Raw genomic sequence first — 27,856 nt, 5'->3', positions numbered from 1 at the left:
CTATCTCTGTAAGCATAGATAAAAGATCCTTGCTTTGCCTCACCCCTTGCTATGCTTTGCCTTTTGATGCTAATTGCCCCAAATAAAGGTCAAAGGCAATAATTAATAATTCTGTCAGGGGTAACAGTGGTGAGCCCCAAAACAATCTTTGGACCACCCCAAATGACACATTCCCACACTCTGAAGACTCTCCCCTGCAAGAATTCATTCAGTGGTACCCAGTCCAAAAACTAGTTCTGTCACCATGAGCTTCTATTTGGGATGCCCCCAGGAAGCCAGCATCACAAAGAACTTCTGAATAAGGAAATGGAATGACTGCATGCCCTCTGCATCCCAAAACAAGGTTTGTACCACCATAAATCATATACACCAAGATTCAGGGGACTCTACCCTCTGAGAGAACATGTGCTGCTTTCTGATCCAAAGCCTACTTCTTGCACCAGCTGCTCTGAACTGGAGTGCCCCCAGGACAATTGCCCTGGCAGACACTGGTGCCAGGCTTTGGACCAGCCCAAATGTCACATCCCCACACTCCAGAGACTGTAAAGATACTCTTTTGACCCCAAAATACAATAATTTAGACCTGGATCCTCCTCTACATTCTTCTCAGTTGCCTACTGCTCCTTGGGGCTTTCAAGGCTTATTTCGAAGAAAAGTCCCTGCCTGCACTCTCCAGGTATATAGAACAAGGATATGTCCAGACCTGAGGTGGCTTTGACATAACTTGGTAACAACAGAAAAGCTACTGCTACCATTTGGACCAGGAAACAGCATATGTCCTCTCAAAGAGGAGAGTCCCCAGAATGTTGGGGTGTATGATTTATGGTGGTCAAAACCTTATTTTGGGGTTCAAAGCTTTTATACTGTCCTCAGTAGCTCCTTCTACGAACTTTTCTGGTAGCTCCAGCCTGTAGCCAGCTGCTGGAACTGATCCTAGCACAGTGTGAAGGTTTATGGGTGGGGGGAACTCTAACTGCAGAATGTTCTGTCTCTGCCTCTGATGATGTAGAAAATAAACTGTTTTCTCAGAGACAGCCTACATAAACAGATCTTTCAAGATCATGTCACTCAGGGTGCAGGTTTGATCACTGATTTGAATGCTTTCCCACTTAGGAAACTATTGTAGCAGAAGAAGGTTATTAGTAGGGAATATTTTGCATGCCCTCAATTTAGGGATGAATGGATCTTACTTTATTTTATTTCTCTTCATGTTTTATTTTATTTCTCTTCATATTTTTGTAAATGGTTATCTGCTTTTCACTGTCATTTCTGTAAATTCATATACATTTTACAGGGAAAACATGAGTTTGAGGAAATAGAACATGGCACAATAATATAAAATAATTAATTTGGTTCAAGCAAAGGAAGTAGGGTTGCCAAGTCCAATTCAAGAAATATCTGAGGACTTTGGGTGTGGAGCCAGGAGCAAGGGTGTGACAAGCATGACTTAACTCCAAAGGGAGTTCTGGCCATCACATTGAAAGGGACCACACACCTTTTAAATGCCTTCCCTCCCTCCATTGGAAATTATGAAGGGTAGGGGCACCTTCTTGGACCCATTGGGCCAATCCTTTTGAAACTTGGAGGGGGTTCTGAGGAGAGGCATTGGATGCTATGCTGAAAATTTGGTGCCTCTACCTCAAGAAACAGCTTCCCCAGAGCCCCAGATAACAGCGGATCAATTTTCCATTATACCCTATGGGAATCGGTCTCCATAGGGAATAATAGTCCCCAGCAGACATTTCCCTCCCCCCACAACTTTCTGATGACCTCGAAGCAGAAGGGCCCCTCCAAACTAGGGGATCCCCTGCCCCCACCTGAGGATTGATAAGAAAACAACAAAACACTGTGTAAATTACACACTTCGAATAAATGCTTTACATTATTTACTCATGCATCCCTTATTATGACTAGCATCAAATGCTCTTAACCCAATACTGAAACTTAAAGAGTCCACAGTCACAGTCCACAAATCAAACAAAGGCTCTATTGCAAATCAGATCCAAACTAGATGCTGCAAACAACAGGTACCAAAACCTGCTGTCTTTATATCCCTCCTGCTGGTAAACGCAGATGGTACTGTATATCCATGCATCAATCCTGAGGTAGCAATATTCTATTCAAAAGGTGCAGCTACATAAGTCCCAGGTTTAATTTGTGTTTCATTTGCCACTTCCACTGGCCACGTATTCTTGAATCAGGAACCCATATTCTTGAATCAGGAACCCATATTCTTGAATCAGGAACCTGTGCTAAACCAACTGCTCGCATCAACTTGCTTAGTATTTCTTGGTTTGCACGAATGGGAGAACCATTCATGCAAACTGAGAAATACTAAACAAGTTGATGCGAGCAGTTGCCTTAGCACAGGTTCCTGATTCAAGAATACGCAGAAAGTGGAAGTGGCAAATGAAACATGAATTAAACCTGGGACTCGTGTAGCCGCACCTGTTTCAGTATTGGGTTAAGAGCATTGATGCTAGTCATAATAAGTGATGCATGAGTAAAGAATGTAAAGCGTTTATTTGAAGTGTGTAATTTACACAGTGTTTTGTTGTTTTCTTAATCTGTACACTGTGGTTTCTGGTTTGCCCACCTGGGGATTGACAACCCTAAAAGGAAGAATACAAATGAAATGAAAATTTCAAATCAGAACAGCAGCAATGTAAAGTCAGAAATAATCTGCATCCAAAATTTGCTGTAAATCTTGCCTGCAAACTGAAGGGGCGCAGTCCACTTTTTAATATTTTACTTCTATTTAAATATCTATTTAAATACCTTTATTCTATTTTCATATCTAATAACATTTTCACTGTAAAACATGTATTACCTAAATCTTTCTATCATTCCCTCTTTTGATTTAATTTTATTCTTAATTTTCAGCTAAATAATTGGGGGAAAAAAGACTTTTCACTTTTCTTGTCATCCTGAAGGTCTATTATGTATGAGAGATGTTAATTTTGCCATTGTTGCATATTCATTCAGTTTATTCCTCCATTCCTTCAAGTCTGGATATTTCACTGCCTTCCATTTTGCTGCATATATTACTCTTTGCCACTGTTACCAAATAGTTAAATACCGTATTTTTTGCACCATAAGACTCACTTTCCCCCCCCAAAAAAGTGGAGGGAAAAGTGTGTGCGTCTTAAGGAGCGAATACTGCAAAAAATTCACACAAATGCCTCTAAATTCACACAAACAGCTCTAAAAACTAGGTGCGTCTTATGCTCAGGTGCGTCTTATGGAGCGAAAAATACGGTAATTCACTGTGCATTTTTGTAATATTGCTTGGTAATACATTTAATAGCATACTTTTTGGGTCTATTCCAAACTTAAGTTTTAGTATCTCCCCCCCACACCCCCATGTATCTCTATCCAATATTTTCTGTCCTTCTTGCATATTCCCTAGGGGTGTGCACACACCAAAAAAATCAGTATTTTTAGATTCAGCTATATTGAACCTGAAGAATAGCAGTATTCCTGATATGCTCAAATCCCAATATCGTTATGGTATTGGGATTCAGTAAATATTCAGTATTGCCTTTTCTTTTTGCTCCATTATACCCTATGGAGACCATTATAGTCAATGGTCCCATAGGCTATAATGGAAAATCAAGTTTGTGATGTCTGGGACTCAGGTGGGCTGTCTTTTGAGGTAGAGGCACCAAATTTGGAACATAGCTGCTGGTGCCTCTCCTCAACCCCACCCCTAGTTTCCAAAAGATTGGACCAGGGGCACCAGAAGATGATGCCCTATCCTCCATTGTTTCCAAGCCATGGCACAACTCTGCACTTGGCCGCATGAACTCTAAAGGCATTTAAAAGCACCATAGTCCCTTTAAATGCCTGAGAGTTTAAATGGATTTAGAGCTCTTTGTAGCCTTGTAACTGTGGCTATCTGGCAGCTCCCCAAAATCCTGAATATTTCAAGATTTCTCAGGGCTGCCATTTTTGGATAGCCAAATCATTATTTAGCCCCCTTGATGACTGGCTGAGAAAATACCTGAATATCACTAATGGAATGCCCTGTCATTTCAAAGCATTGCAGCTTTGATCAAATTCAGTTTGGGGAGTGTCATACGCCAGAGGACAAAGCAGAAACCAGTAAAGGGATTTTCCCATGAGTTTTTGACAGGTCACCACCACTTCTATTAGTGTGTTATATCAATATAAAAATATCATAACGCCAAATTAAAAAAAAAAAGTCCTGGTAACTCAGGGGAGGGGCTGCTGCCATTGAGGGCTGGGTCAGGGAAACCTGTCAAAGGAAAGCCCTATTGCTGCTTCATTGTCTCGGCAGCCATGGAAAAGCCAGCAATGGAGAAACCATGCAAGCCAGTCTCCATGAGGAAATAACACAGAGTGGTGGTTCTTATTTTGAAACATCCAAACTATTTAGAACAAAGCATTTCCTTAAACCAACTGGAGTTGACAATCCTAACACAGTTCTAAAAAGAATCTCAGAAGAAGATAAATGGACTTCAATCTCAATTCAATGAACCCCAACTAGGGTTGCCAATCCCCAGATGGGGACAGGGGATCCCCAGGTTTGGAGGCCCTCCCTCCGCTTCAGGGTCATCAGAAAGTGGGGGGGGGGAGCAGGGAAATGTCTGCAGGCACTCAATTATACCCTATGGAAACCGATTCCCATAGGGTAGAATGGAAAATTGATCTGCAGGTATCTCGGGCTCTAGGGGGGCTGTTTTTTTAAGATAGAGGCACCAAATTTTCAGCATAGCATCCAATGCCTCTCCTCAAAGCCCCCTCCAAGTTTCAAAAGGATTGGACCAATGGGTTCAGTTCTATGAGCCCCCAAAGAAGATGCCCCTATCCTTCATAATTTCCAATGGAGGGAGGGAAGGCATTTAAAAGGTGTGTGGTCCCTTTAAATGTGATGGCCAGAGTTTCCTTTGGAGTTAAGTCGTGCTTGTCACACTCTTGCTCCTGGCTCCACCCCCAAAGTCCCCAGATAGCTCTTGAATCAGACTTGGCAACCCTAACCCCAACATTTTACTGAAGCTATTTAATTGATTCTCACTCCATGCTCGCTGTTATCAGTGCCTGTAAACTCACAAGACATACTGTCTTGTCTCCAAAAGATGTACCTAGCATACAGAATAGGATCCAGCCAGCTTTCGCCACTCAGTTCAGCTCAGTTCCCTTCCTGTCCCACATGGCTTTGTGCACTCAGGTCCTGTGATTCTTAATACTGCCTTTTTTGTTGGCCAATGAGGACCCACTTTCTGTTTTCACCAACAAGAAAACTGCTTTCATCCAATCTCTGGTGTACAGCATGCTTTGAAATCCCATTATTTTACACAGTTCTGTAATGTGGTTTGAAATATGCATCATATGAGGAATAACACAAAAGGATGCAGTGTGTATTTTTCTTGCTTTATAAAGCCCCTGAGGAACAGATTGCTTCATAAAGTGAATGGGTTATTGATCATGTAGCACATTGCTGGGAGATTGTGTAAAAAGAGCTAGGCTAAAATTAAAAGAATGGAATATATTACGTCTTAAACTATAAATACACATTCTGTGTGAGTGGATGAAGCCACAATGGGTTTCAAGAATAGAAACTACATAATATAAGTCATACTAATATCCCCTTCCTAAGGCACGCTACTGCCAGCATACAAGTGAATAGACTGGGAAATACTAACAGTTCTTTCTACCAGTACCGCATCATAGAATAGTATTATAGCAATAGTACATGAAGATATGAGATGGATTGATTATGTGAAGGAAGCTGCAGCCCTCAGTTTGCAAAACCTGAGCAATTGTTAATAGGACACTTTGCAGGTTATTAATTCATATAATCTCCATAAATTGGAAGTGATTCAATGATATTTGACACACGTGCACACAAAGATATGTCAATAGACATATTTAGGACTATACCAGATGTATATGTGCAGTCTTCCTTGCATCCACCATGTTATGCACAATGTCCTGGCTTAGCTAATATCAGAATGAATAAGGACTATTTCTTTTACTGAATTAGTGAATTAAAGAGGGCCCAATAGCAATGGCAACCTGAGTTTATAATCACCCCTTATTGGACACTCTGGCCATCTACTGGCTGGGGATTGACAGCTATATGGCATACTGTGATGGCATGTTGAACTGATACACTGCATATGACCTCTGCAAGATCAGCAGGTGTGGATGGACTCCAAGGCAGGGCATGTGTAGCCATTCCTGATTGCCGTCACCAGTGCAAACTAGCCCTTCTAAAAGGGACTGGCAATGTAGCATTCTTGTGGAATTGGCCTATCAATAGTTAATGTCTCTGATTGTAGTACTTAATGTAATAAAAATGTGTCTATCTTATATATAATGTTCACAGAATCACTGAACCTAAATGTGTTTTGAAGGAATAATTACCTATGCTCTGTTTTTTCTTGTAAAAGCAGCTCGGATTACTCTTACCAAAAAAACCTCCTGAGTCACGAATGGTATTATATAATTAGGCTAACATTACTATTAAGTATAATCTCCCTTTCCTGGAAAAGCCTCAGTGTTTAAACCATACATAAGTACCCATTGTTAGTAAGGATTACAAAAGTATATCTGAATATAATTTCTCCCCACAAAGGGTTACAATTTAATTTCCGCATCAAAGTATGTTTTGTCCTCAAAAATGTAGGGTCTGGCATAATTGATGGGTGGTCATCAACCATTCATTATATGTCATTTCATGAACTTTCTCAGTCTCTGCTAGACTGACGGCCAAACTAGGCAGGACCTGTGAGATCCAGGATTAGGATCTCTTGTGAGGTTTTAAAAAGCTAAGAATAACAGTGGATTAAAGAATTCAGATTGGTACCACAACACTGGGGTAGGAAAATTAAACCTTCCTTGTGTTCCATTTGCCCCATCTCAGTGCTCCACATGGAGGGGCAGTCTGAATAATGAAACCGGCATTGTATAAAGGCTACAGTCTTTCCTGGACAACATGTGGGATGCAAATCCTGGCAACGACAAGGTCTCATAATAGGGGTTCTCAGGTCACAGTCAAAAGACTCAGTCCAGGGTCCAGTAACACAATCAAAGGCAAAGTCAGAAGGCAGTCTCAGTCCAGGGTTAGGTCACAACAGGGGTCGTTCTGTAGAAAAATAGGTGGTGGAGCTCATCCAGGGATTGTTATGCAGCTGCAATACTATTAAATGGACAAGGAGGTGGAACTCTCAGAAGGAGGAGGAGGAACTCTCAGAAAGGTTCAGGAGCTGTGCTCCTGTGAGCTCCCACTGAATCTGAGGCCTGGGTCACGTATTCTAAAGGCAGAGTTCAAAAGCAGGTACCAAGATTGCAAGGACTGATATTAAGCAGGTCAGACAACTGGTGGGGTAGTCAGCAAGACTACAGACAACTTGATCCCTCTTCAGCTTCACCATAGCTTTATATAAACTGTTTCCCTATATATGAGGCTGGTCAGGTGAGTCAGCTCCTTTACTCACGTGTAGTGGGACCCAGATCCCACATTGACTTAACAGTTTTTCCTGGCATTCCCTCAGCAGATGAGGCGCTTTAGACCCCTAAGTACTCACTCTTGCACCTGGTCCAAGCCTCAGCCCTTGCCCTTAACTTTTCTCAGTTGCTGGGGTCCTCTGGGAGACCTGGCAATGGGTGAGTCTATGCTAGAATCTCTTGGCTTGAGGGCCCTGCTAGTTCAGAGCAATGCTGGTGGGTGCTGACTCATGGCCCCTTCAGGGAGACCCTGAGACACTGGCTTCACAGGAAAGATCTGCCAAGGAAGGGCTTGGGGATGGGTTTTCCTTCTCTTCCTCCAATGCGGATTTATCTTCCCATGCTGTCCAATCACAACACCAACCCATGACTACTTTTAGCCTTTAAAAAATTGAGAAAGCATAGCCACATGATCTTTAAAGATCATATTTAGTTTGGTACTGAGCAAATATTTAGTTTGGTCTTCGGCATTAAGTTTGGCCCTGTGAAATTATGCATATTATTGAATATAATAAGTACATTTGATACTGTGTACTGGTTACCTACAAAATCTGAGTGGAAGATATAACAAAGTGTGAAATAACATTTTCTTACAATTTGAACGAAAATTATTTTCCTTGAAATGAAACTGTGGGCAACTTTTATGACATGGAAACATTTGATAGGGTTTATTATCTATTTACTAAAACATTCGTATCCTGCCTTACCCCATGGCTCAAGGTAGTTTGCAATGCATAATTAAAACAATAAAACACCAAATTACCCCAGTGGTAGAATGGCCCTACTGACACGCAGGCCTTGCTCCACTTTGGACCACTAAGGCATCTAGAAACCGGCAGTAATCCCAAATCTCTACCCAATGACCTGCCACTCTCTCAGGTCTTCTTTCTCCTTAATAGGTTGCCACCAGGGTGTTAATTTCAGAATTACCCACTAACAGGGCCAGCACTTCTAGTATCCAAAAGGATACAAACACAGAGCCCTTTGTCCTTCAACTTTATACATGCCCTAGCTGGTCTTATTCTAAGACAGGTTTTTAAAGTTTAGAAGATATAGCACTCAAAAAGCTTCTCAATATCTTCAAGGCTTTGGGAGCCATCAAAATGGAGTTCAAGTGTGAGAGCTCCTCCCTACAGATGAAATCAACTAAATTGGACGCTGGATTAAATCAGCCAAAATCAACCCTCGAAAAAATGCCCCCCCTTGTTATTGTGTTCAGGGAATTTATCCATTCCTCTGCCACCAAGGCTTTTTTTTTGTGACAGGAACTCCTTTGCATATTAGGCTACACCCCCCTGATGTAGCCAATCCTCCAAGATCTTACAGTAGGCCCTGTAAGAAAAGCCCTGGAAGCTCTTGGAGAATTGGCTACATCAGGGGTGTGTGGCCTAATATGCAAAGGAGTTCCTGCTACAAAAAGCCTTTCTGCTACCCCTTCTGAAGGTTAAAGCTCTTTTTCTTGAGGTTGCCCATGATCCTTTTTAGTCACCTGCCTTCCAAATTTGTCACCTTCTGAGTGTCAGAGTCCAAGTTGTTTGAGCTGATCATTTCATTGTCTTCAACAGGCAGTGCATTTGTATTTACCTTAGCATTGGTGGTGGGGTTATTGTCAGAGCCATTGACAGGTCAGGCTCTGTTGAGCAATTGACTCCTCCTTCCTGCCTGTCTTTTGCTAGCAAAGAAAAAATTTAAAAACTAAATGTGTTGGGAAGGTATTTTTGCAAAGCCCAAATCCTTTTTTTAAAATGCATTTCTCTATATACCCCCAACTATCTGCAATCTACATTCCATTAAAAACGCTGATGAATAAAGCAACTTTACAGTGCCTCATAATTTTTTTTCAAAAAACAACATTCCTGTCACCTACTCAGGGAGACCATTCTACAGAAGGGACCCTCATCAATGTCAGATGGACAACAATTAATGAGGGAACCACCAAAAATTCTAATCTGAAGACCACAGCTGGAACACAGAGATAATAGTCTTTTAGAGAGACTATTACAAACAGGTTACAAACAGTATTTCCCTGGGGGCTCATTCTGGATCATGGGCCACTAGTGGACCCTCCCAAGCAGCCAATTTAGGAACTTTGAATATCATTAGAGCAGGTGTGCCTGCCTGGTCTGACACCTGCAGTCTTTTCACTTTCTTTTTGGCTAATTCTTCCCTCAAGAATTTTACTTTCCCACAATTCCTTGAAACTTAAATAAAGGATATAGTCTGCTTTGCAACACTGGCTCATAGACAGGGCAGCCAGCATGAACTTTGCCCGCTGAGTAAGGACATTACCACTGTGTGACCAACATGTGCTATCTAGTAATCGTACCTTATGACATTCATCCTTCCCACCCCTACCCTCATATCTATAAACCTCCTTTCCATTTTCCTCAGCCTTTTGGTGCTTGTTTCCAGCAATAAGGAATGCACTCTCTCACTTTCTTTGAATCCCAACCCTATTTGTTTTTTCTTCCTTGTCTGCTTTCTTCTCCAGCTCCTTCTGAAATTGCTACATTGCCCAGGAAACTGTCACCCTCCAGGAACTCTCCTGCTTTCAATCCTTGTAACTCCTTGCACTCACTGAAAAATGACTCTCCCTGGCAATGCCACCAACCACTGGCCCCAACCCCACCCCAGTTTCCTTTCTCCCACATAATCTGGCCTCAAGATGGTGGCGATGGTAGCCGTTTTCTGTCCAAATTATGCCAGCTACAGATGCTGCTCCTCAGCCTACAAATTTAATTTTGCATTTGCCCCCCAAGTCGGAATAAAGAGACGGACACAATTAGATTGGTGAAACTATGGGCCACTTTATTAAATAACACAGCAAAGGCAAGGGCAACCAAACTGTGGCCAGGTCAGGGCCAGGGGTCTCCTCAGACCACTCCCCTGCCTTTTTCAGCTGGCAAGAGACCCAGCCCCCCAGCCGGAGCTGTGTACCACAGCTCCCGTTAGGCAGGCCCAGCAGGGAGGCTCGCACTGGAGGGCCCAAACACCAGACGCGAGTCTCAGCGAAAGGCACCCATCCAATCGAGTCTCCAGGACAGTCTGCATTCACACACCTCGGGCCACACCAAAGGTTGATCCTGCCAGACCCCCTAACTCCCCAAAAGGGGGAGGCTAACCGGTCCTCCCCAGGCCGCATGGTGCCATAAACCCCGTAAAACCTGCCCTAAAAAGTGACCAATCTAAACAAAGGCACCAACCCAAAGCCAATTCCTCAATCCACTGGTATGTTATGCGAGGTAGGCAAAAAACACCCCCGTCACCAGCCAAACAGCCAGGGAGTAAAAAATTCCTACCCAGCCCCTCAACAAAAGAGGCGACCAGCAATTGCCCACATAACAAACAGGGTGGGCGGGAGGGCCAAGCTCACCGACAGGACTGAGGAGACGGGGTGCGGAGGCTTCAGAACAGCCGCAAAAGCCCCGCCTCCTCCAGACGCGCTTGGAAGCGCGCCGGAACGTCCGCTCTCCTCTGGGGGGGCAAAATTCCCCCTGCAGCCAAGCCGTGATGTGGAGGGCTGCAGGAGGCTCCGTTCCCTCTGCAAATCTATGTTGTAGTCCTACATTGCTATCAACATTTATTTCAGCTCACTTCTCCCTCTCTATAATCTTCCCTGCCTCTCCCTCCTTGGTAATTCAGTGTTTTCATTTAAACATTTTACCTCACTTTTCTCTTACACTGGGAACTCAAAGGAGCTTAAAAAGTAAAAGAGACATAAACAATAGACAATTAAACAAACATATATAATTCAACAGCCCCCCCATCAACATAAAAACAGATTATGAGCCAAAAGAACACAGCGGCTAGCCCTGGTTCCACCAGCATAGTTCACGCAGAACACAGAATCACAGGCTAAAAGTGATGAAGCATGAGCCCTTCGGCTTGCACCAAAGACTCATACCCAGGGCAAGCCCAGGCTTCATGTTATTTGCAGGGCTGCTGACAGAGGGGAACTGGAGGGGACAAAATTTAGGGGGCCCAGGTAAACTGGAGAGCCCTTGAAGCTAGCCTCAGGGAAGCCTGAGCATAATAAAAAGCACTCTACTATCAGCTAACTTGCTTTTCTCCAAGACTGAAACAACAGATCATGCTAGGCCCTTCAACCAAGTTGGCAAACTAATAGCATGCAGGGGTGTCAAACTCATTTGTTACAAGGGCCAGATCTAACATGAATGGGACTTTGTCAGGCTGGGCCATGTGTATCATAAAACGTAATCCCAGGTAGTGGAGATATAAGTTTTATAAAGGATACAACCAGGGCTTTTTTTGTAGCAAGTACTTCTTTGCATATTAGGCTACACCCCTCCGATGTAGCCAATCCTCCAAGTGCTTACAGTAGGCCCTGTAAGAAGAGCCCTGTAAACTCTTGGAGGATTAGCTACATCAGGGGGGTATAGCCTAAGATGCAAAGGAGTTCCTGCTACAAAAAGCCCTGGATACAGCCAAATAAAATTTTATATATATATATATATATATATATATATATATATATATGCGTGTGTGTGTGTGTGTATATATATGTGTGTGTGTGTGTGTGTATATATATATATATATATATATATATATATATATATATATATATATATATATATATATATATATAATTTTTACTTACAGTACAAACATGCTTAAAATCTTGCCATGTTTTGTTTCAAATGGAAAGGTGGGGGAATAGTGGGATTTGGCAATGCAGTATTTATAATAAAACATCAAGAAAAAGCACAACAATCACAGCAGAAACTAAAAATATAAATACTATGGGCCTATGAAAACGTCAAATAGCTGGGAATTGCAAGCTTCTCCCCCCACCCCGGTCTACTCAGATTGGCAGTGGCTCTCTAGTGTAATATCCCCCTTTGGCTGTGAGTTCTCAGGTTAGAATTCTCAGTAGGCACCAGTTCTCATGTCTATTCATTAGAGACAAGCAGGCTCAAAGCATCAGCCTTTTATTTGCAAGGGGACAACTCTAGCAAGCAACAGCTTTAACTGGCCATACGAACACTGTAAAGTGAAACTACTTGAGCTCCACTCCATTGAAATACATTACAGCACAGACAAAGATGCAAGGAAAATGTGTAATGGACATTCCATTAAGGTCCCTGGGCTCAGAAAGACTACTCCCAAAATCTATCTAGGCCAGAGATCTTAATGGAAAATCAATTCCTCATTTTCTTTGCAACTCTGCAAGCCCAGAAGAGCTTCCTGCTGAAGCAGGCAAAGACAAGGCAGAAGGACCTAGGAACTTTTGGTAGCAGCCTCTGAGCTTCAAAGAGTGAGGACAGGAGGGGGAGGGGGAGAAAAGAGCCGTGGGACTGATTAAAGCCATGGGTGGGCTGGTTGCAACCTATGGGCTGTAAGTCTGACACCCCTGTGCTACAGTAATTGCCAGCCTGCTGGTCTTTATCTCAAGTCTAGCCTTTCTCTCTTCCTTTCCTTGCACACAGCTCAGCCTGATCTTGCACAGCATTAGTTATGGTGTTGCAGCAAGATAAAGCAACCTTTCCATCTCTTTCCCGTTTTTCCGGACTTTTCTCATTCAGTTTCTCTCCCTCTCCACCTAATTTTTTCCATGTCTTCCCCTCTCCCCATTTATTTTCCATTCTTGGTCTTAAGTACTTCTCATCCTTATCCTGCTTGGAACAGCACAGTAGGAAACCTTTTTTTTTTTTTTGAAAGATCATGAGCACAAAGGGTTTTTTTTAAAAAAAAATATTTACCCATGATCTAACAAAGTAGTAAAAAGATGCTTCCCCCTCCTCCACCCTTTACTTGCATAGTAATGGAACATTAACCTGTTTTAATGGTTATACATGTGGAGCAGAAGTTAGAATTCCCAGTTCAGGCACTGAATTGTTATCATTATTATTATGTTGGTGGAAGATCTAAGAGTTTTGTGTAAAGTCTCTTTGCTATATGATAAATAATGTAATCTTTTTTAACAACATTAAAAATTAGATTTATAACAAATACAATACCCAGTCTTTCCCCTCAATGGTGACCCAGAGCTGCATTGTTCTCCTGTTCTCCATGTTATCCTCACAACAACACTGTGAGGTAGATCTGGCATAGTTTGTCACCCAGCAGCTTTCCATGGTGGGTTGGGGATCTGAGTATTAGAGGCAGGTGAGCAGTTGCTTAAAATTACAATTTACCTATTACAAATAAGTTGGTTCAGGATGTTCCAAGTCCCATAATTTTTGACACTGCAATTTCAATCATCATTACGGGGTTGGGGGCCTGTTTTCAAACATGTAGCATTATTATTATTTAGTTATGCTAGCCACAAACAGAGACCCCTAGCTTCCAGTGCAAATATAATGGGGTGGTAGTGGTGGTTTATTTCACCAGGACAAGGATTTTCCCATGGCTTTACATTTTGGTCCTGGAACTCTCAGTCATCCTGAAGCTGGTGGCCAATTTTGAGTTTCCTAGCTATATTCTCTGGTGAATTTTCCCTGCCTGCATGCTGTGGTAGTTAAGGTATTGGACAAAGTTCTGGAAGACCCAGGTTCAAATCCCCACCCTGTCATAGAAGCTTGCTGGGTGGTCTTGGGCCTAACCTACTCCACCAGGTGGCTGTGAGGATAAAATGGAGGAAATGAGAATTATGCAAGCTGCTTTGGGCCCCCATTGGGGAGAAAGGCAGGATATAAGTAAAATAAAATAAAGGCATAAATAAAAAATAGATGTACAAACATGGTGATTATTTCATTACTATAGATTCATGGCAACAGCCGGCCAAGTGATTTGTTTTGTTATGATATTTGGTTTAGATCAGGGGCCAAGGTGGATTCTTTGTTTGGGGGTCTATGGTGACTCTCAGCAGCCCTGGTTATTTGTGAAGGGGAAAAGGACAAATGTTCAAACCAGATCTTGTTCAATTGGCTGCAAAGTCCTGATTTCCTCCCTTCCTTCAATATGAACATTCAGGTGGATAATTCCCAGCTCTCATCCAGCTCTGCCTGTCACTTTTCATTAATTTTCTCTTTCAGTTTCTGTCTGACTACATTGCACATTGCTTGTGAACTCTCTTGATCTGATGTTCCCCGGGAACTGCTCCACTTTGACCTCTGTGCTATGAAATACCATCTGACTGGCAATCAATCTATCTCCTTCAGCACTGCACAAAGGCAGGGCCAGTGCAACCCAGTAGGCCAGGTAGGCAGCCAGCTAGGGTGGGTGGGAGGCACCCTGCCACCCCCGGTGCCCTTCCCCACTGCTGCCCTTCACAACCACTGCCTTGCCCACTGGGAAGGAGCTGAGCAGGGGTGGCCCAGCAATAGATGCACTGTGGCAAGGGAGGGCCAGTTCTGAGCACCTCCAAATGCTTGAGCCACCCTGCCATCCCCACTCAGCCTTCCCAGGTCTGTGCATAGATCTTCGCAGGTTTGAGGCCATCCCTTGCCTCCTAGGGTGCAAAAAACCCTGGCACTTGCCCTGCACAAAGGCTACTACTCCCACACTCACAATTTGCTCCTTCCATCACCCTCTTCAGTATGATATTTTCCTTCAGTACCAATTTTAATGCAAGCCAGTGGCTTTAATGCCTGTTTCATTTGCCATTTGTTATGGTTGTGTAGTTACGTTGCTCTGAAGCAGAAAAACAAAGTTTTAGTCCAGTGGCACCTTTAAGACCAACAAAGTTTCATTCACAGCAGAAGGTTTCATGTGGTTAAAGTGTGCATGCACATGCAAGCCTATACCTTGAATACAACTTGGACTTAAAGGTGCCACTGGACTAAAACTTTGCTCTGGCCTTTATTGTTTGTTCTACATAAATACATGCACATGCACACACACAGAGAATGGTTCTGGTTCTTTCACCACTATATATGGGACGTGCACATGCAGATACTCTTTGCCTTCCCCAGCAGCATATTGCCTCGAGGCTGTTGTCGACACATCCCAGAATGACGATATGATGGGGGCTGATGATGAACTATTCCATGGAGCCAAGCCACATCAGAAGAGACCTCCGCCTTTGATAAAGAGCCGGAAAGATTTTGGCTCTTAGATACCGGATTCCATTATCAACAAATTCAACAGTAAAAGGCGCAACAATTACACACTGGATGCCTGGAACAGTGATGGTGATTCTGCACAATCAAAGCAGCCTTCTCTTCTTTGACATCATTGTGGTTTTAAAGTTGCTTTGACTGCCAGCCCAAACCTCAAGGGATGGTGCCAAAACAAGGGCAGTTGCAGTTCAATGATAGCAGGCTAGGACCATCATATTTCTCTGAACCGGGGCCTGGTCTAATAATTATCTAAGCAATAACTTTCCAGCTATGACTGAAATAAATAATAAATTATTTGGCACAAAAGAACATTCCAAAGTTCTACAAAAAGGCAAGCCAATTTCTGCATCCAAATATTCTCATTTTGCACAAATCTACTCCTAGACTTGAAGAAGAACAATTATGCTCCACTCGATATTCAAAGCTCAGACAAAAAGAGGTTTGATTGACCTAATCCTCTCTTAAATTCAGCTCCAGTGGGATGGTGCCTGATGTCTTGCTGAGCTATGGAGAAGGTTCAATGATAAGGCTTCCAAGTTCCTCCAAGCACAATGCAAAGTCTTCTAAACTTGGGGAGACTTCTTGTAGCTTTACATTGCCTCCAGAACCCAGCATCTATCTCTAAGTATTCTAGAAAATGCACTCATCGCTAGTAAACTGGCAAGAGTTTCTGTGCACTCCTGCACCCAAAAATATCGTGTACCTGAAGCAGACAATCAAATAAACTCAAAATAAAAATCCAAATAAGGGAAAGGTTTATGCTTCTAAGCAAGTGCTTCATCTTGTTAACACTGACTTCTACTCAACTTGTCTGTTCTTGAGGTCCTGATAATGTTCTTGGAGAAATTCTTATTAGGTGGCAAACAAAGCACAGGGCAGTGGATGACCATTTGGATACTAGGAAACAGCAGGATGAACTGGTATGGTATGGATGTTAATTCTGGGGATGGTGGAACATGGAAACTGCCTACTTTGATCCCCACCAAGGAATTATTTGGTAGATCAGGAGTTTCTTTTATGCAATAATTGTTATTGAACAAATACTAAGTAAATGTTGGACAACTCGATTACATCTGTCTTTACAAACCTTTGAAATAGGTTGAATGACTCAAGGTCAGTCAAGTAACTCCATGACAGAGTGAGAATTGGAACCTGGGTTTCTCCAGTCAGGCCATTCTACCTATCAAGCCCCTTGCTGTTTTGTATCTAGAAACCTATCTGGTACCTCAAGGTCCTCACTCCCTCTCCATTATTTACCACCTAGTCAACACGCAGGCACAGACATCTGGCAGGGAGTTGTTTATGGTCCTCAATAGATCTGTTGTATGTGAAAGCCATACTCCCTCATTTCCAAACCCCTTATCTCATAGCATTCCTGTGAGAAATCTTTTGTAGTAGAACTGTTAGAGTATTTCTTTAACCTATGACCTTTGGGACCTCCTGTTTATTAGTTGTTTATGCTACTCTCTATGATATGCATGTAACCATTTGTATCTCAGTTTTTACACTGACTATCGTCAGTGGAGCACCTCAAGTTCGAATAAATGCTTCTATTTGAAATAACAAAGGAAATCATTTTTTGGAATATCGGGGCTTGACTACATCATGAACCTCACAAAATGAACCAGTTTGGTGAATGGGAAGGTTTGTGAAGGTTCATGGTTCATGAGACCACCCCTCCCCCCCAATGAACCACCATTTTCCTGGTTTGTGCCCATCCCTAGCAGGAACCTTAGAGAGGAATCCTAAGCAGGTCTACTCAGAATGCTACTTAGGACTATTCAATAGTGCTTACTCTCAGGAAAGTGTTCTCAGGCTTGCACTGTAATTTTACTTCTTCTCTGCATCACAAGTTGAAAACAGCTAGAAGAAAAGTCTGAGTAGGGAAAATGGTCTGGAGATAAGCCGCTCCTCCCTGCCTGCTGCTCATTCAAATGGGTAACCTTCTGATGCTGGTTTTCACTTTCAAAAGAATGCTGGAGTCTTCCACACATTTCTATGTTGTGTCTAGTTTGTGCTCAGATCCTGCACCACTGGACATTTTCTTCGTACAAATGAACTACAAGGAAATCAATAACCTGTCTAGTAATTAAATCTCTGGTAATTTACTAGTGGCTTCCCCCTCCCTGGAGTTCAGTCATTTAAAAGTCCACTTCTACATTTTTATACCTTCAAGAAAGCCCTATGTGCATCATAGGAAAGCATTTTGTTACCATTTTTATGGTGTTTCTTCTTAACTCCTTCTCTGTTAAATTCCCTGTTCTCAAGCCCAAAAGCATTCTGTCTCCTTGCTACACCCCACAGTGCACAGCCTCTTCATTCTCTTTCTGCACCATCCCAGCATGCATGCCTGCTGTTGTAACCCCCCTCTATTTTCTTTCCTCACAATTATCCCTTTCCCTATTTCTTTTCACATGTGCTCTTTCTGCAGTCTTATGGATCTTTTTGTAACCATTCTGCAAATGTTGTCCATTTCCCTATATTGTCCCCTTTGTATTGCTGTTTCTTTCTTAGCCCCATCTCTCCTCCTGCTCCTTGCTCAGTTCAACATTAACAAGATACAAAGCTTGAGTCCAGTAGTGCCTTTAAGACCAATACATTTAATTCTGGGTATAAGCTTTTGTGTGGATGCACACTAAGCAGATAGAATTAAATTTGTTGGCCTTAAAGGTGGCACTGGACTTAAACTTTGTTCTGTTGCTTCAGACCAACATAGCTGCCCACCTGAATCTAACATACAAAACTTTTTAGTCTTCCAGCAGTTCACATACCATGAGCCTCAGACATAGCCAGGCTTTGCAGTATGGCTGGCTTCATGTGAGTCTGTCTGATTGTAAATGGTACTTGAGCTAATGCTTCCCTCAACATCACCTTTTCACTGTAGCACCCACTACATAACTCAGAATTATACTAAAATATAATGAAGTGGAATGCAAATCACTCAACTGTGCAACAGGACTTGCATTCTCCATTTAATGAGACACCACTTGAGTCAATTAACAGTACTTAACACATACCTCATGTCTATTTGTCTGGCCTCTCTTTCAATTAGCACTTGTCTTCTTCCTCTTCCCTTTCTGTTGGATTACCAAGAGGGCAGACTGATCTGCCAACAGTAAAAACCCTATATAGACCATAGGTGAGAGTGGCTAGCCATGAAAACCTGGCTCACACTTTGCCTTAGAGGAGAAAATGTGGCCTGGCAGATATCATCAAGGAAGAAAGGTGTCCATCTTCCCTGCAGGTACATCCTCACTTACATCACCAGTAAAATGCATATTAATCAATATGCCAGCTGGACTCTGTCTCAGGTTGCCTGTAAACTAAATAGCACAACACAAGTATCCTTCTAGTTTTCTAGAAAGGATTGCCAACTTCCAGGTGCTGCCTGGAGATCTCCCACTATTACAACTGATCCCCAGATGAGCAATATCAGTTCCCCTGGAGAAAATGGCTGGAGAAAATTGGATGGTATTGTATACCATTGAAGTTCCTCCCCTCCCTCAACCCCACCACCCCCAGGCTCCAACCCCAAAATCTCAAGGTATTTCCCAACCTCAGAACTGGCAGCCCTATTACGAAATCTGTTTCTAAACCTTAAGCCCTCACCTGGATGACCCAGGCTAGCCTGATCTCAGCAGATTGGAAGATAAGCAGGGTTAGCCCTGGTTACTATTTGGATGGGAAACGTCTAAGAGAATCTAGGGCAAAGGTGTCAAACTGAAGGCCCATGGGACAGAACCGGCCCAACCAGGGCTCAGGCCCTTGAGCACCTGGCTGTCATCTGCTTCCTTCTGCATAATAGCTTGCTTTGCAAGGCTTGCTCAATTGCACAGCAAAGCCACTGAGCCAAGCCTTTCTTCCTTCTATTGGCTGAGGCTTCCCCCCTTTCCTTCCTCCCCCCCCCCCATCCCCTGGGGAAGGAAGGAAAGAGCCAGAGCTTCCTTTGCTCAGTTCCCTGGATCCCACAGGAGAAATAAAAAGAAAGCACCTTTAAGTTTATATCTCTGCTACCTAATCTTAAATAGGTACACACATGGCACAGCCTGACATTGCTCGGCCCAACCCAACATGGCCCAGCCCAACAAGGTCTAATTTATGTCAGATCCAGCCTTCATAACAAATGAGTTTGACACCCCTGCTTTAATCCATTCCACAGCTCTCTTCTCCCCCCCCCCACCCACTCCACTGCCTGTCTTTACCCTTCCAAGCTGAAGCTGCTGCTGAGCACAGGAAGCAGAGGGCAGGGCTGCTGAACTTCCCATTTTTTCTGTGCCAGCAGAAGCTCCTCTGAGTTCCTTTGAAATGCTATGCAACACAAAAAAAGTTGCAAAGAAAACATGGAATGCATTTTCCATTCCCAGTCTAGTATGTCTGGCCCTAGAAACCTTAATGGAAAATCCATTACATATTTTCTTCGCAACTTTTTGTTGTTGTTTGTAGGGTGTAGGAAAAGTACCAGACGCCACGCTGGCAAACCACGTGGAAGCCTGTGCTGCCTGCACCCGACGTAGCCCAATCAGCAAGTGCCTAGTGTCTCATGGCGTAAAGAGCATGTGCAGTCCTGTGGCTAAACTGTCCAATCACTGGCTTACACATGGATTTAAATAAAGCAGCGCTCCCGCCCTGGAGGAGGTCAGCTTTCACCCACGGTCATCTCGTCTCGTTTCCTGACTCCCACAGCTGGTGACCCCGACGTGATCAGCTCCCCGCCTCTACTCGCCCGACCTCTCGGTCTTCACAGTGCACCTTCTCAGGTGAGTATGGGGGAAACATTGTCCAAAGAACAGGTAGCGCATGCGGATGAATTACGGAAATTATGTCAGTCACAGCAGCCCGACAGATGTCCGTCAGGGAAAGAGATCCTTGAGCTCCTGCGGGAGATAGACTGCCAGTGTCCATGGTATCCACAATGTGGTTCCATGAAGCCCAGTGACTGGGGGAAAATCGGAGCAGAGTTGCGGCAGGAACCCCGCGCTCCTATGTCTCTGCTCATAACCTGGCAGCGGATTCATCATGCTGTTTGCCAGTTCACTCCGACTGATAACATCCTCTGTAAGCCCCCTGAGGCGTCGGGTGAACCCCCCCCTTATCTCTACCCGGCCCTGGCCTCTTGGCCAGAGGCCTCAGCTCCCGCGGGAGCTCCCCAGACGGTTGTGTCTCCTAGTGAGCCGCCGGGCTCAGCCCTCCCGGCGCCCCAGTCCTCTCCCGCCATCCTTCTCAGTCCCTTAGAACGCTCCTTGGCTCGAGCCCGAGAGGCAGGGGAACTGGACTTGTCAGAGGATTGGGGTGGGGAATCTCCGGGGTTGTTCCCCATAACACGGACCCCGGATCCGCGGCACCCTAACCAGGTTCAAGTAACTTGGACAGGGTTGCCCTATTCCGTCCTGAGAGAATTGAATAAATCCATTAAAGATTATGGCTTGAAGTCTACCTTTGTGCAGGGGACCTTAGAAGGTATCGCACAAGGTTATTCTATGTTGCCCTATGATTGGAAGGCTCTTGCTCGTATGATTCTGTCCCCCTCCCAATATGTCGTGTGGGACAGCGAATATCGGGCCGCCGCCATTGCTGCGGGTACTGCTCAAATTACCGCCGACCAGCTTTATGGGGCGGGGCAGTTTGCTGACCTGGCTGCTCAAGCCCAGCTCACTGACGCTCATCTGGCAGGCGTTAAAGCTTGCATCCTCCGCTCCTTCCGCCGGGTCCCAGTTACAGAGAAGGCACAAAAATCATTCAGTGCCATCCGGCAGGGTAACGGGGAGCCTTATGGCGCCTTCATCGATCGCCTCCAAGAGGCCATCCAGCGGCAGCTGGATAACATCGAGGCGCAAAGCGAGTTGCTGGTGAAGTTAGGCTATGAGAATGCCAACACTGACTGCAAGCGAGTTCTGAGCTCTGTCGTCAGCCGCCCTGGCTACACCTTAGCCGACATGTTAACAGCCTGTGCTGAGGTGGGCTCCAAGCAGCACGAGATGGCGCTTCTGGCCGCAGCCCTTCGGGGAAATGGGGACAGAGGCAAACGGCCCGGGGGGAACTGTTTTAAATGTGGGAAACCAGGCCACTTCCGGGCTCAATGCCGCGCCCGGACCCCCCAAGGGGGCTCCTCGGACAATAGGCCATCGAAAAAATGTCCGAGGTGCGGGAAGGGCTATCATTGGGCAAATCAGTGCCGCTCTGCCCCCCCTAGCGACTCAGAGCAAAAAAACTCATAAGCGGGCAGTCTCCTTGCCCGAGCCCAAAGGGAGACCCTTTACTTTGGACCCTGGAGACGGTGTCTGCTGCCGCCCAACCTTTACCAGGAGAAGTAACCACCTTGGCTGTCTCTTTGCCTCCAGACTTCCCCGCAGCGGCAGCCTTGCTCTTACCCCTGCATGAGATGGGGGAACAGGGAGTGTTCATCATTCCTTCTTGTGAGGAAGCCCCTCCCCCGGGGGTGCCGCTCCTAGTACAAGCATGGAGCCAACTCTCTTTTTCACTTCCGCCCGGGACTCCCGTCGTTCACGCGCTTCCCATAAGGGGGCGCGAGGGTGGTTTCTCTTCTTCTTCTGTTTTTCAGATCGCTCTGGTGAACCAAGAGATCCTTGCTTCCAAGCCTTTACGAACTTATTTAGTCAACGGAAAACCCTTTGAGGGCCTTCTGGACACCGGAGCTGATATTTCTGTTATTGACTCTGCTCAATGGCCGGCCGAGTGGCCGTTAGACGATAGTCCAGCGGTGCATGGTGTTGGTGGGACCAGGGCCGCCCGTCAAAGTCAGCGGTCCCTCCCCGTCGTTTCCGCGCACACGAAGACTCTTTTGGGCTATATTCAGCCCGTTGTGGTCCCGCTGGGGTTAAATCTCTGGGGGAGGGATCTTCTCAATCAGCTAAAAGCAAGCCTGATTCTTGATGAGTAATGGCCAAGCCTTCCGCAGTGGCCCTTTCTTGGCTTTCTCAAGAACCCGTTTGGGTAGAACAGTGGCCGCTGCCCCTTGAAAAATTACAGGCTTTGCACTCCCTGGTCGATGAGCAAGTAGCCGCAGGTCACCTCACGACCTCTACCTCGCCTTTTAATTCTCCTGTTTTTGTTATTAAAAAGAAATCTGGAAAATGGCGCTTACTGCAGCTCCGCCTTTGCTGAGTTTTGTGCCCGCTGGAACGTTCGGCATCTCTTCGGTATTCCCTTTAATTCCACAGGTCAAGCTATTGTGGAGCGTGCCAACCGCACCTTAAAAACTGCCCTGGCTGTTCTTGAAAAACAGAAAGGGGGAGAACCCCCCTCCGCTGTCTCCTGTGAAATGCTCTTAGCACAAACCCTCTTTACTATTAACCACTTGAATTTATGTTTTTCTCAGCAGTCGTCTTATACGCGTGCTCAACGCCATTTTCAGCAAGAGACCCCCTTGGCCCGGCCATTGGTTTATTATCGCCGCGCGCCCGATCCTGCGTGGCTGGGGCCTGCTCCCTTGATAACGTGGGGGCGGGGGTACGCAGCTGTGGAAACTGCTTCCGGACCTTTGTGGGTTCCAGCTCGTTTGGTCCGTCCAGCGATCAGCACCGATGGCGTGGCATCAAGGTCTGCACGACCCGATTCCCGAGTTCCAGACCCATGCGTCCCTGACCGAGACAGTACAGCAACAGCGCCGCCGTCGGCCAGCAGGGGCCCCTCCGACACCTCTGGTCACTTGGGGAAGCCTGAAGCGACTGACGGAGCAGGCGCTCGAACTACTGGGTGGCGAGGAACCCCCGACGCCTGAGCGTCTTTTTGTGGCCTTTATTACTTGTATTCAGCGCAACTCTATGATGGGCCTTCTGTTTGTTTTCTTTTGTCTTTTTATGGTTCCCCTCAATGCAGAGCCACTGAGCCAGTCTCCCCCTCAAAATTTGTGGGTTCGCCACGCCGCTTATATGTTCTGGCACCATGGGACTAATGTTACACTCGTGTACGAGCCCCCCATGTCTGTTTCTTCTATGTCCTTTATGCCCACCCCTTTTCAGGCACCAGAGATAGTGTTGGCTCAATTGCAAAATTTAGACCAGTCCTATATGTTTACTAACCCCATGGAGGACAACGTTAACGACACCCGCTTTCGCATGTTTCATTATCAGTATGCCCTTCCTGGTATGTGTTTTTGCTGTGGTGCGAATAATCCCGCTTTTGGGTCTTGGAAAGGGTTCATGGACGGGAAGAGATACTGGGCTCACCGTAAAAACCAAACCCATTGTACGGATAGCTTTTGGGTGGGAGGGGGTAACAATATGAATTTTAATTCCTCCTACGTCCTTAATATGTCACTTATGAATTCGACTTGGGACATGCTGCAAGTATCCTTCCCCTTTTTATTTCCTAATGTTTCCGCATTTACCTCCGGTTCCATTTGTAGTGGTTGGATAATTAAGGACCCTAATTTGTGGTTTTTCTGGGGTGGGGGGGTTGCCACCAATTTTCATCCAGGGGATTATGAGTGTGCTTCCGTTGGATTTCTTACTTTGCCTGTCACAGTGTTGCGTCCCTCACCTGCACCCCCGCGCCACCGGCAACGATGGAGCCCGTTGGGACCAGGTTGCTCGGACACAGTGTTTGTGGACCCCCAATTGAGCGGGGGTCCCGAGAAATGGGGAGTGGGGCGAGCAGTCATTTCAGGTCTCACGGGTGTTCTAACCCTAGGAAGCTATTCTAACATCATTGCTCAAGAAAATCGAGCCTCCATCATTGGACTCACCTGTCTCGAGCAATCCATCAATGCAACAACCGCTGTCATACGCGATTCACAGAGCGAAATCTTTAGTCTACACCAGGTCCAGCTACAGCATCGACTCGCTCTGGACTATTTACTGGCTCGCCAAGGAGGCTTTTGTAAAATCGTTGGGCCCGCGGCCTGTGAGGTGCGCTTTCTAGATCTCAACCGAACCATAGAGAAAGAACTGGAGCATCTGCACACCTTGATTGCAAATAACGCGCTCCACCCAGACTGGGACCCGTTTGCATGGCTCACCTCTTTCCTTCCAAATCTTACTTGGCTTCGACAATTAATTTGTGCCGGTATTGCTATTGTTATTTTATTGATTAGCATTTGCTGTTGTATTCAGTGTCTTCCTAACTTGATACAATTGTGTGCACAATCCAAAGAATCATGGCAGCGACGAGCATTGTATTACGCCTACTACAAGCTTAAAAACAAAAAGGGGGAGATGTAGGGTGTAGGAAAAGTACCAGACGCCACGCTGGCAAACCACGTGGAAGCCTGTGCTGCCTGCACCCGACGTAGCCCAATCAGCAAGTGCCTAGTGTCTCATGGCGTAAAGAGCACGTGCAGTCCTGTGGCTAAACTGTCCAATCACTGGCTTACACATGGATTTAAATAAAGCAGCGCTCCCGCCCTGGAGGAGGTCAGCTTTCACCCACGGTCATCTCGTCTCGTTTCCTGACTCCCACAGTTGTTGTTCTGCAATGTGTTTCAATGGAGCCCATGCAAGTCAATTGGCATTTTTGGCTTCCATTATCTCCAAAGAGCCTTCAAGCCTCTCCCATCCCAAACTAACCTGTAAAAAGTCCTGAGACTCTGCCTAGAGAGCCACTGCCACTGTGAGTAGAAGGGGAGAAAGCTTGCAGTGCCCAGCTAATTCATGTTTTCCTAGGCTCAGAGCATTTTCTATTTTTTTTAGTTTATATTTTTAATTTCTGTTGTGATCCTTGTGCTTCTTATTGATGTTTTATTTTTAAAACCTGCATTGCCAAATCCCACTATTTCCCCATTTTAGGCAGCCATCTTTTAAAGGGGGGAGAAGTTTGGGAGGTATCAGATATCAAGGCGTGTTAAATAAACTGTCACAAGAGTTTTACTGTTTTCAGCATGACTGTATTTTAAGTTTTAAAAATATTTTTAATTGTGTTTGTCTGTGTCCTTTATAAAGTTTATATCTCCACTACCTGGCATTACATTTTATGACATGTATGGCCCAGGGGGAGCGAATTCTCCTATCGTGGGCCCTTCAAAGGTTTAGAAGGTGGCACAGCCACATTGAAGCTGGTAAGAACCAGCCTAGGTTCAGCGGGGGCGAGGCGAGCGGAGCGTGGCACTGGCTTCCAGTGCCGCAAAGGGAGGAAGGGAGGAGGGTGGCGGTGGGGGGAGGGGCCAAGGGGCGCAGCCGATCATGACAGAGGGAGGGAGACGCCTAGTTCACCAACTCCCACGTTCTGGCCCTGATCATAAGTTAGCTGTAACCAAGTTTTAAAGTATCCTGGTGTGGGGAATTTCTTATCAGGAAAATGGCACACAGAGGAAAAATATCCCACCCCCAATCCAAACCTGCTTTTGCAAAGCAACTTTATTCAGACCCGTTTACATCTCTGAAGTTCCAATTACAGAACTGCCAGCATAATGGGTAGTTTAGCCCTATATTACCAAATTATCACAAGGCAAGATACGTATTTCCTAAGAGTTATCTTGAAAGAGGTCCTTTAGAGGCATGTCCGTAAGCCAGTCTTTTTGGGAATCAGAAGCATTCTGTCACACATACACTCTGAAAACATGTTCCCATATCCCTTGAATCTATGGTCTCTGCATTGTGTTCATTACAAATGTAAAAGCTGGGGTTGCAAAAGCCAATTCATGCTGAATTCAGAATGCAATGTCATCCATTTGATACTTCTGCTTATTTCAGAACACTGTAAAATGTTAACTTAGGTTCAACAAAATGGAAGCTGCCATGGGTTCAGAGGGGAATGCAAATAGGCTTTTAGGTTTCAGGCTGTGAAAATCCTCAGCTTTTCCTCATTCCAGATCAAGATGGTTATGGGGTCTGCCTATAGTATGAAGTTACTATAGTTAGGTTCTATCATCTTGTGGGAACCCCAGGGAATGGGATAGCTACCTTTTCTAGGGATATTTCTTGTGTTGTAATTTGTACATTATGACACTTAGTTTGGGATCATTGGCGTCTTCTGTACTAACCATTAATGTACTTTCAAGTTGCAAAGACAGAACCTTTGTGAAAGAAGATGTTCACATGTTCATAAAATGAATACATTTTTTCATTGCAATCATAATAGCTAATATGCATAATTCTGTGCTTCGCACACAGCTGAAGCCATATATTAAGGGCTTTCCCTATGGTTCTAGTTCAGCACTAATGGTTGCAACCAGGATCATGGGCTGCTTTCTGGGACAATGTAGGTACTTTTTCCTTTCAACATGGCAGCAAAGCAGTTACGTGTATAGGTTGTACAGTTTCATAAACCAACAGGGACAAGTGCAGGTTGAGCAGATAAACATTAAATGCTTAGGTTACAGGTACCAGGAATGCTGAATATCTGCCAGATCTTACAGTTAAAGTTACCTAGGAGAGCCCTAAGCTATAACCAAGATTGGCCAACCTAAGAATCAGCATAATGGAACTTGCAACTTGACTCCCAACTCATTAAAGGGAACTAAAGGTTAACACACATCACTCAGTAATTCACAGTGAACATGTGAATTGCATCTGATATAAGGAACTGTATTTGAAATGGTGTTGGAGGATATTAAAATTTTCTCAGACAATGGATCTTGGTAATGATGCATGTACAATATAAACACAATCTAAGCCTTACTCTTACTGCAATAATGGAATTTACTTCCACTGAGTGGCTTTGAAACAACTTTGCGTGGGCAAGCAGGCAGGTTTATTGGTTGGTGACTACAGAATGGGAAAGAAGCCTGTACTCAGGGAATATCAAGAAATAATAATAATAAGTTTTTATTTATATCCCGCCCTCCCCGCCGAGGCAGGCTCAGGGTGGCTTACAAAACATGATATGGTATCATGATATAACAATACAGGTAAAATCAATTCGCAATATAAATACAAATATAAATTAATGTTAAAAAGCTAAAAAAAAAGAAAGTATGTGATTGTGGAAATACAAATACTTAATTCCATTTTTTTTCAACTACACCAGTTTGCCCAAATTAAAGATTTTGTACAACAAAAGACTGCAGCTATACTGCTGGGAAATAGAATATTATGGCCTAATCTGTGGATACTTAAATGCTTAAATCTGGAGGTGGGAGCCACAATAGGGTTGCCAAGTCCAACTCAGGAAATATCTGGGGACTTTGGGGGTGGAGCCAGGAGCAGGACATGACATCACTTTTGTGATGTCATATCCTGTGATGTCACTTCCAGATCAAAGATCAAGTGATGTCACTTCCACACTCCAGTTCTTCCGATGGTGTCACTTTCAGCACACTGCACCCAAACTCCTTCCCTTCCTGTGATGTCACTTCCTCCTTCCAAATTTAAATTTATCTCTTTACATTGCTTTCTGCTACTCAAACCTTTGTTGAGATCTCCAGCCACCACCTGGAGGTTGGCAATCTTAATTTATATCCTACCTTC

The sequence above is a fragment of the Heteronotia binoei genome, chromosome 1, assembly GCF_032191835.1.
Source record: "Heteronotia binoei isolate CCM8104 ecotype False Entrance Well chromosome 1, APGP_CSIRO_Hbin_v1, whole genome shotgun sequence".
Lineage (NCBI taxonomy): Eukaryota > Metazoa > Chordata > Lepidosauria > Squamata > Gekkonidae > Heteronotia > Heteronotia binoei.
This window is presented reverse-complemented; position numbering follows the sequence as displayed.